Here is a 10,747-nt window from a genome sequence, read left to right as displayed (position 1 = left end):
AGAATTGTGTAAGCAAAATCAAGAAACGCAAAAAATCATTCAGAAGTTAGCCAACTTGTCTCCAACTCGATCCGGAGAGGGTCTGTCTGACGCAGCTTACGAACTGAGTTGTCTAGGCATAATGCTGAAGCGCAAAAGCTAATAGATCGATTGGCTCACCTGCCTGTGCGGGATGATGAGATTTTACCAGGGTTGAAAGAATTAACAGAGCAAATGGCAAAAGTCCATGAAGCCCTTGATAGAGGTCAGTATGCAGGAATTCGACCACTAATTGCACCTGAGCAAGAAGGAAAGCTAGGGAGGATAACTGAAGAGGAGCAAGAAGAATTAGAATATTGGAGGAGGAGATGTGATGAGAACCAGGCGCGTCAAGCTCTGACCTCAGTGCCTGACTCACATAATTCCAACGCTTTCCCTAATCCCCCCCCCGATCCGATTCAACGGTGACACGGAGTAATTCAAAATGCAATCATTGAAGGGGACTTTATGCCTAATACTACTGCCTTCCCTGTTCAGTTGATAGGAGGAAATCCGAATAGACGGGAATGGCGACCAATTGATTGGAAATTAATGAGGGAAGGGCAAAAGGCAATTATGCAGTTTGGATTAGACAATCCCTATGTGCAGACTTTGGTAGAGCAAATTTTCACTAGCGAGGTCATGTGCCCTTTCGACTCTCGAAAACTAGCAGAATGTTTTCTTACACCGACACAGCGGTTGTTATGGCTATCTGACTGGGAACAGAAAGTGGAACTAGCGGTTGTTAAAAATATTGACGCTGGGAACGAACATTTACGAGCCGCCACCCCCGACATGTTGTTAGGCAAAGGCCAATTTGCAGATCCTCACACACAAGCCCGCATGCATGAAGCAATACTCCAACAGTCCCAGGCTTTAGCCCTAGCTGCTTTTAAGCAAGTTCCGCAAATGGGAAAGCCGACACCCCCATATACCAATATCAGACAAAACCCAGGAGAACCCTTCATGACCTTTCTAGATCGTCTACGACAAGCATTAGATCGGGTCCCTGGTATGGCTGCAGATGTTAAGTCAGCCATAGGAATTCAATTAGCAGTACAAAATGCAAACTCAGAATGTAGAAGAGTCCTAGACACTTTACCAAGAACTGCCACGTTAGTGGACATGATTGAAGCATGTAGTCGCATAGGGTCAGAAGAGCAAAAGGCTGCATTACATGCCGATGCCCTGGCTATAGCTTTGAAGCCATTACTCCAACAAGGAAATAGTGACAAAAGGCCAATATGTTACAACTGTGGAAAAACAGGGCATTTGAAAAAACATTGTCGCTGTGTTAGGAGAAAACTGACAGAAACCCCTGCGAAAGCGGCCGAAATCGGACTCACCGGGGCCTGCCGTCGTTGTGATAAACATGGACATAAAGCTTCAGAATGTAGATCCAATTTTAAAAAAGATGGGACACCCTTGTCGGGAAACACCTTTCGCAGCACGAGGGAGGAACTCGCGATGAACCAAATGCCTCCGGAACAGAAGGCTGCTTGGCAATGCTTCCCTCTGCCACCCCAGGGAGCGCCGGAGTGGACCTGGTCACCGCCGTTGCAGTGACTCTGACTGATGATAAGGTCCAGGTGATTCCATCTACAGCTAATGGACCTTTAGGTTTTGGTCTGAGTGCGTTACTATTGGGGCGATTATCCACCTCTCGTCAAGGATTATTGGTATTACCTGGAGTAATTGATGCAGATTATGCAGGCAATATCGGCATTATGGTTCAAACAAATCATCCACCTGTCCATATCCCAGAAAAATCTCGAATTGCACAACTAATTCCGTTTCGAGCTTGTGTCCCCAATACAGGGCAAGCGCCGAGAGGAGATGGAGGTTTTGGATCAACTGGGACCCCCAACGTAATGATAACCATCCTGCTAACGAATCGGAAACCAACACTTACTGTCATTATGCAAGGACCAGGAGGACGACAGGTTACGGCGAATAATGCCCTACTGGACACAGGGGCTGATGTAACTATTGTTCCCTCGTTCGTCTGGCCCCCAGAATGGCCTGTGGAAAATCTGAGTGTGCCAATGATGGGGGTGGGGGGAGTACAAATGACAAGAACCAGTAGAGCATGAATTAGCATATGGTTGGATGGAGAGAAAAACTGGGTAGCACAAATTAGACCATACATGATGAACACCTCAATTTGGCTTGTGGGGAGGGATGCACTGGGACAATTAGTAGAGAAGCAGTAACCGCAAGTAGGGTAAGATGATGACAATGAAATAACCAATGAGTGAGTTAGAGGCTTATATGCTTGCTGGATAGACAGTAGCATGTACGAATTAGAAAAGTCTACGTGACCGTGTGTACGGGACTTGGAAGAGTATAAAAGCTGTATGCAAAGCTATAATAAACGGCTTCTGGAGATCATATTGGTCGGCGTCAGGAGACTGGTCTTCAACAACCAGGCATTTAGGAAAGTGGGTCATAAAGACAGTAATGTTAATCTCTTGTAGACTGAAATGTGCTAAAGTGGAAAAACATTTTTTTTTTAAATAGGCATTTTTATGTTTTGAAAGTGGAGCTGAGGCATAAAACAATCTAAATCACATCCTTAATTGCATTCCTTGAATCCTCCACAGGTTTTGCTGTGCCGCATTGTGTAAATGAAAGTAGAATGCAGTTTGCTGTTTTGAAGTCACTCATATCCCAGTCTCATGGCTTGCTTTGCTGGCAGCTAGCAATCTTTTATCTTGAATGCAGAATCTAGATCATTACTGATTAAGTTGTTGCCATAATATCAAATACCATTTCAAAATAACAGCTTTAAGGGATTTTATCAGCTTATGGGAATACAAAAGTGGACAGTGAGGTGGCCTCAAGGATTTGCAGAAATATATTAAAAACACTTTACAGTTAAAGCTGTAATAAGTTTTTGAAAGTCCCTTATCGAGTTTGAATTTCCCATTTGGATTCTGATGTTCAAATGAAGACTTTTCATAATTATTAATCACCACAGACAACAAATGAGTATCTGGAAGACACGTTATCTTGCTACTTTGATCATCCCATGTTATGAAAACACCAATGAGATTCTACCTTTATGTTTGAGTAAGTATGCGTATGATACACCTGTTCTTACTTTAAAGTAGAATTCTTGCTTTCTAGAAAGATATTAGATGTTGCTTCTAAAAATCTGATGCAAGAAATCCTCTTTGAAACTGTAACTGAGGTTATCTGAATCACTCTTGAAGACATGAGGCAGTACTGACCCTGGTGTCAGCCGCTGGTGTACACCACTAGTGACTGGTCTCCAGCTAGGTGTTGTGCTGCAGATCACACACCTTTGAGCCTGGCAGTGTGATGCAATGGATATCAGTTTCTGACACATTAATACGTGCACAGGGTGTTCATACCTATCAATTAAAATCACGCTAATGGTATATAGTCTAAATAATAGTAAGCAGAGTTGGACATTATTTCTGTATTTTGGAAAAATATGAAGAATATCCATTCAACCTTAAGAATTCCTATTGTCAGTGGGAATCACCCAGTCAGTGCTCTCATTTTCTGAACATGTACTAAGAACTCTTAGTATAGTTGCAAGTCTACCTGCCCCATCTTAGCCACACCATAAGTGCAAAATTACTCATTGGAACAAAGCCAATTTTTTGACTTTGAATGTCAATTTCAGAGAAAATTATGTTGAGTATACACATTAAGTCTGGTGAAAAATACATATATTTCTGCACACTCCCCACACCCAAATACCCCCAAAGGAAAATGCTACTAATCACGGAATGATAGAAATGAAGGGATAGAGCGAGCCTCGAGAGATCACCTAGTATAACCTTCTGCACACAGGCGGGATCAAACATGTGGAAATAACACAAATCTCCGACCTTCTCTTTATCTTGCTGTAGTTTCACTGTGAAGCTATGGGCAAATCTTTTTCTCTCATTTCTTTGAGTTTCCTACCTGTGAAATGGGATAAAAATATTGGAATTAGTATCTGAACAGTGCTCTGAAATTTATCTATATTTATTCTTATTTATATTACTTCCCCATCTTAGTTATGAACCGTAACTGTGCTTTTGGGGGTTGGACTAGATGACTTCTAAAGGTCCCTTCCAACCCCAAACATTCTATGATTCTACGATTTTGATCGCACTTATGGGAGGGACCCAATGTAAATAGAACATAATACATAGGAAGATTCCCAGCTCTCTTATGTCAGATCATAGATAATAGTTCTCATGACATGATACACAAATTCATACCTAAGATTACAGAGAAAGATACAAGTTTTCCAGACTTCAGGAGTACTTTTATTTGCAACAGCTGAAGATCAGTTTGACAGCTTTATATAATTATCAGCAAGTCTGAGCAACTAATTAAAAGACATTTACTGAAATCAGTAGCAGAAAGACCTGTGCAAGTTTGGTTCAAAAAGTAATTCAGTATTAGGATATTTAAAATGTGGCCTGCAAGATGACAAGTACATTGCTTTTGGACCAAACTCTTCACAGATGCCACTGTGGGCTTCCAAAGCCAATGAGAGTTTTACAGACAGGAAAGTTGGAAGCAAATGAGTTTTTCAAGAATAACGGGCCTCAAAATGCAGAAAGGAAATATATATGGTGAGGTTGCAGAATATTAAAAGCTTTCTGGGATCCTTTTATTTTAAATACAGTCACGCTTCAACAATCCAAATCTGCTTGCAATTTTCATTTTTATGTGCTGGAAACCAAAATCAGATTAACAAACCAGCAAATGTATAAACACCAGGAGATTTCTCAGGCAGATAAATGACTTAGCAATGCCCGGGGCACACTCAAATCTAAGAGCAAACCACAGGAATACAGGAGCAGGCGTCCATGCAGCCTGAGCCGGGTCCTTCCCCCTCCACAGGGTCCGACTGCTGGGAACAAGCTGTGTGAGAAAGGGCCTCGGTGGGAGCCCCACCGCTCTGCTCAGGAGCGGCACCTAAGCACAGCCCTTGCCCAGGGCCTTCCTGAGCTACAGTGCAGCCTCGTGTTTGCCCAGCCTTGTACCTTGCTGGTCCAGACCCTGACCCACAGGCTGGTGTCCCAGCTAGGTCCCAGACATGCCTCATCACTTGGGGCCGCTGCCCCAGCCCTCTTCTTGTCCAGGTGCTGTGGGACTCTGCTCTGGCTGCTCCCTGGTCATACGTAGAGCCTGCTTTCAGCTGATTTAGCTGTTCCCTCTGAACGTTACCCATCCAGGTAACAGTGCTCAGGACCTCAGGGTGAGATTCTAGGAGATTTTGAAATGTTTTTCTTACTGTAAACCCAGTCACAGATACATGTCTGGTCTTCTAGCAAACAGAAACTATTTAACAGTCGATATCTGAATATTCTTTTCAATTTACATCTATTCATTCCAAAAGGGTTTGGACTTTATCTGTTTGGGTTTTTTTTTTTTTTTTTTTTTGTATTTAGATCAGCCTGTGAAAAATAGAAGCATCTTTCGCCTGCTGTTAACTAAAGGAGTGGCAGGTGTGGGAGACCCTAACCACATGAAGAAAGGTGAGGGTCTGCATGTGGTAAGTGATGCAGAACTGTGTTGTACAGAACAGCATCTCAGCACCTAGTAAGTGCAGATAAGATGTTGTGTCAGGACAGGCTGGGTAAGTGCATCCCCCAGCCGCTAAACACTGTACAACTGGAGAGGGCTGGGCAACTCAAGGTAAACAAGCTGCTGCCTCTCACCACTTCCCATCTCGCCATTTGCATCCATGAGCCAAAGTGTCAAATAAAACAACACTGACAAATCCAAAGCTGTTTTACTCTGCATGCAAAGTGTCTGCATTTGAAGGCCAGTTTCCCTGTCTTGTCATTCAATCTGAACATATAAGCCAGGAACCCTCAGCCAAACTTTTAGCACTATTTTCTCAGTGTAAAATAACCATTATGTTAACATACCACTCAGCTATTTAATTACTTTTACTGAAATCTACAGAGAAATGTACTCACTTCGAACTTTGCCCCAGATCTGCTTTATTAATGGTCTGAAGTTCACTGGCAAGAAGCTAGAGCCAGCTCTAGCTCTACTTGACCAGTCAAGCCCTTCGTCAATGCAGCAGCATCTTACAGACACCCTTAACAAAACCAGATGGAAAACAGTACTTCATCCAGGAATGTAGGACACATCATGTGTCTGGAAATGTAGCAAGCTCAACACAAAATGTACTAGTGGCCCTAAGTAGCCTTCAATTGTTGTACAACCAGTTATTTCATTTCAGTTACAAAAAACATACAATATATATACTTTATAGATATAACATATAATTATTTTAATATAGTAAATCTTGGACAAACTCCATGCTGGTAGTTCAGTTGTAGATGGTAATTTTCAGTCAGCTCCCAAGTAAAATCAAAAAAACCCCTTGGTGAGCATGGAAGGGAAATTGGAAACTAAGAAATACCACTTCTTTGCCCATAAGACCATGAATTATGCTTCTATACATAACTACCTTGAGGTTTTATTAGATTTTGTTGGAGCAACTAACCAAAAGGAAAGGGTGAAATAATGTCATTTGGCATTCACTTTATAGGCACATAAAAATGAAGATCATAAATGCATGCATTTTAATTCATATTGATTAAGCCACGAGAGCTGAATCAGGTAAAATAACAGGCAAGAAAAGGCAATTTGGGGTTTATTTCTTTTTTTACAGAGAAGTTTGGCATAGTTAGGGTTTAATACCTCAGTGTCTTGGTGCTCTCTGCCACTCACTACCATCAAGAGGAAACTGAAATGCTCCAACAGTGATAGCAATTAGTCTTTGCCAGGGATATGTCTCAAACCTTCTACATTACCCTTCAGCAGAGCAAGTGCTGTACAGTTACAGGCAGCCTAGCTATAGAATCACAGAATCATAGAATGTTTTTAGTTGGAAGGGACCCCTAGAGGTCATTTAGTCCAACCCCTCTGCAGTGAGCAGGGACACCGCTAACTAGATCAGGATGCTCAGAGCCCCGTCCATCCTGGCCTTGAATATTCCCAGGGATGGCCCCTCCAATCCCTCTCTGGCCACCCCCTGCCAGTGTTTCACTACCCTCATTGTAAAGAATTTCTTCCTTATATCCAGTCTAAACCTACCGTGCTTCAGTTTAAAACCATTACCCCTTGTCCTGTCACAGTTGTCCCTACTAAAAAGATTGTCCCCATCTTTCCTATAGGCTCCCTTTAAGTACTGAAAGGCCGCAATCAGGTCTCCCCGTAGCCTTCTCTTCTCCAGGCTGAAGAAGCCCAGTTCTCTCAGCCTGTCCTCATAGGAGAGGGGCTCCAGCCCTCAGATCATTTTAGTAGCCCTCCTCTGGACCCACTCCAACAGTTCTGTGTCCTTCTTGTGCTGAGGGCCCCAGAGCTGGAGGCAGTACTCCAGGTGAGGTGTCACCAGAGAAGAATAGAGGGGCACTGTATTCAGACCAGGGGTCTCCTCTTTTGGGTATAACATGGAGCTGACACACGGCTTGAGAAGTTTCCTTGGTTAACGTGCTACTTGAGACACCCTTCACTCATCTAGGCAAGCTCTGCAACATGGCAGCTTCAAAAAGAAAAGCTGGTTGGCCAAAAGGCTATGTGTCAACCAACAAAACCAGTCTCTATCAAGGTGGGGGAAAAAGGGAAGCAGAACAACAAAGCAGCATACCAAATGCATACACATTCCCCATGTCTACCTACTGCAAGAGTGGATGTGATGTTAGCTGGGCCCAACACCCTCTGCCCTGGCAGCACACGAGGCAGGGACCTGACAAGCTGCAATGGGAGTCTTGCGGAAGACACTGTAACCCAGGAGTCACTGATCTTGAATAGGCCACGTCTGCTCTACTGTGCCTTACACTTTGGGCCAGGGAAGCCCGCATGTTCCTAATGTAACCAGTAATTTGCCATATCTTTGGGAAAGGTAACGTGTATGTGGATCAAGGGGTGGAATGTATTGATCCTGATGAAGAAACCGTTGTACATGGAGGAGTCAGAGACACCCTGAACCCTGCTGACCTGAGCAGGTGCAGGACTGTGCTGCCCTGCATGTTCTGCGTGGCCTGCCGGCCTGTGTTATGCTGCACGGGTCCCTTGGCACAGGACAAACGCAGCCGGCGCACTGCAGCCGAGGAGCCCGCAGGCAGCTCCCGCTGGCTGCTGGCGGTTACGTTACCTCCGTGGCCTTGCCCTTATCTAAAGTGCTGCACGAAGTTCTCATGCAAACATCCTTTACAAATAGAGTTGTTTTCCTGTAAGAAAACTTTATAGTAGCTCAAACAACCAAAAAGGAGGAATCTCTCTCCACGTACAGGGTCTGTGCAGCATGCCATGGGAAAATCCATCTGGGGTCTATCCAACACTGCATGAATGCAGGATTCCCACTACCTGAAGGGACGCAAGATTTACTTGCTACCTACATTCCTCTTTCTGTGCTATCAGCTATTTTATTAAGCCATTTGCTGCTGGGCATTTCTTACTGAGATCCAGACAGAGCCCCGCACTGCCTCTCTGCCAGCTTGCCCCCCACTCCCTGGTAGAGAAGGTGGGCCCCCCACTCACACCCTCCACTACCAGGAAAATGTGCTACAGTTCCACCAAGTGAAACTTACTGTGATGGGGGAAGCCCACACTAAAATTCCTAAAACAAATGCCCTGTCTTCCCTTAATCTGGTCAGCATGTGAAGACCACAAAACCTTAAAGACAGCCAAGTCCACTTGTCTGTTTCCAAGCAAAACTAGCAATGGCCAAAATTATTACCTGGTTTACTACACAGAATCTCTCTTCTCCGTTCAGCTTTTACTTCTCTAGACTGACTGAGTAATAAAGGCTTCTTAACTATTCAAATATATAGCCATCTGTTACTTATTTATAAAACACCATCAAAGATTTTTAAACAAAATATATCAGAGCTGAGCTTAAGCTGCTTTTCTGCCTTTGAGAAAGCTGCAAAACATGCAGCAGAGAGAGCATCATTTATTCTTCATGTCCAGTGTCTTCCTCCTGTCCTTGCTGATCACTGGCTGCCAAATTATTTAGAAGATTCAATCACAGAATCGTAGAATCCCAGCTTGGAAGAGACCTCAAGGGTCATCCGGTCCAACTTTTCTGGGCAAGAGCAGTCTAAACAAGATGGCCCAGCACCCTATCCAGGCGAATCTTAAAAGTGTCCAGTGTGGCAGAGTCAACCACTCCCCTGGGGAGATTATTCCAATGGTTGTCTGCTCTCATAGTGTGAAATTTTCCTCTCATGTCCAATTGGAATCTTCTCAGGATTAACTTGTACCTATTACCCCTTGTCTTTTCCGTGTGACTCCTTGTGAAAAGGGAGTCTCCATCTTCTCAGTAGCCACCCTTTAAATACTGGTAGATGGTGATGAGATCACCTCTGAGCCTCCTTTTCTCAAGGCTGAACAAATCCAGTTCTCTCAGCCTTTCCTCATATTGTCACCGAAATCGGGAAGAATGAACCTCATAACACCAATGTAGTGTTAGAAGGCAGGCATTCTTTATTCACGGCGCCAGATGCACGGGGGATCGCTCCACCTAACGTGCATACCATCAAGCGGCAACTTGTCCGTTTATATGTAGCAAAGTATTACATATGTATGAATTTTTCTGATATGCCTATACATATGCATAACCTGTCTCCGCTTTGTATTAAAATTAGCTTCAGGAGGTCATTTCCATAAGACCCTCCCCACTGCGCCTGCTCAGTGCCTCCTGGTGGTGGTCGTCGGGGGTCGTGGGGATGAAGGCCGATGGCTCCTCTTCATCACCGCTAGTAACCCCTTGTTCTTGCGCAGACTCAGTTGCTCCTTGGCTCTTGCCCAAACTGCAGGGTTGGTGTAGACCAGCTCTTGAGGTAAACACCTGGTTCTTATCAAAAAACTGTCCTTTGTAAGGAGCCACAAATCTTTCTACATCAATTAGTTCTCATTCCTTCTAGTCTGGCAACCTTGGCAAACCGTTATTATCTTTTTGCTTCATCCCCTCCCGATTCTTCCCGTCCTTGAAAAGGGTTCTAAATTCACTAAGTAACTATACTACAGACTTTAAGAAGAACAAAAAATCCAAGCTAGACACTACTGACTTTAACAAAGCAACCGCAAGCTAGACAAAGCTAATAACAAAGCAACAGCAAACTAGACAATACTAATTTTAGCAAAGTAACAGCAAGCTAGACAATAAGGCCTAAATCTTATGCATGTAAGCCATTTTACATTTGGGGTCTTTTTGACCCTTAGGGTATCAATATGGCAGGCTTCCCAGTCCTTCGATCATCTTGGTGGCCCTTCTCTTGACCCCCACCAGCCTGTCCACATCTTTTTTGTATAGTGGGGACCAAAACTGTACCCAGTATTCCAGGTGTGACCTGACAAATGCTGAGTAGAGTGGGATAATGACTTCTACATCCCTGTTGGTGATGCCCTTGTTGATGCAACCCAGCAACCTGTTGGCCACCTTGGCCGCAGCAGCACACTGTTCACTCATCTTGAGCTTCCTGTCCCCCAGGCCTCTGCAGTAATTTTGAAACTGAAAAAGGCTTTTTTTTTTTTTTTTTTTCCCTATTTAGGGAATACATAATGGATTACCTCGTCCTTTTCAACACGTTATCTCACTTCTGTTTAAGCCTTTCGATTTAAGTCTGCATTCCAGGTGGGATGTAAGGAAGAGGCCGCACCTGGCCCAGCACTATGAGACTGCTGGGTTCGTGCCCCGCATCCCGCACAGCAGCCTGGGCCCGGAGCGCCCGGG

The 10,747-nt window shown here is 44.1% G+C and overlaps 1 long non-coding RNA gene across 1 annotated transcript in view; it reads right to left on the bottom strand.

Annotated features, from left to right (window-relative positions):
• Positions 1-10: 10 nt before the first annotated feature.
• LOC118452413 overlaps positions 11-10,747 on the bottom strand; it is a 14,569-nt gene continuing 3,832 nt past the window's right edge. The window contains exons 2-3 of the long non-coding RNA XR_004842184.1: positions 9,694-9,698; positions 11-86 (exon numbers count right to left, since the gene is read on the bottom strand). This is a non-coding gene — a long non-coding RNA (uncharacterized LOC118452413). The remainder of the gene's footprint in view (positions 87-9,693; positions 9,699-10,747) is intronic.

This window comes from Egretta garzetta, unplaced genomic scaffold (genome assembly GCF_000687185.1).
Source record: "Egretta garzetta isolate BGI_Z169 unplaced genomic scaffold, ASM68718v1 scaffold175, whole genome shotgun sequence".
NCBI lineage: Eukaryota > Metazoa > Chordata > Aves > Pelecaniformes > Ardeidae > Egretta > Egretta garzetta.
Note: the sequence above shows the minus strand (reverse complement) of the source record. Positions and strands in the feature narration are given on the sequence as shown.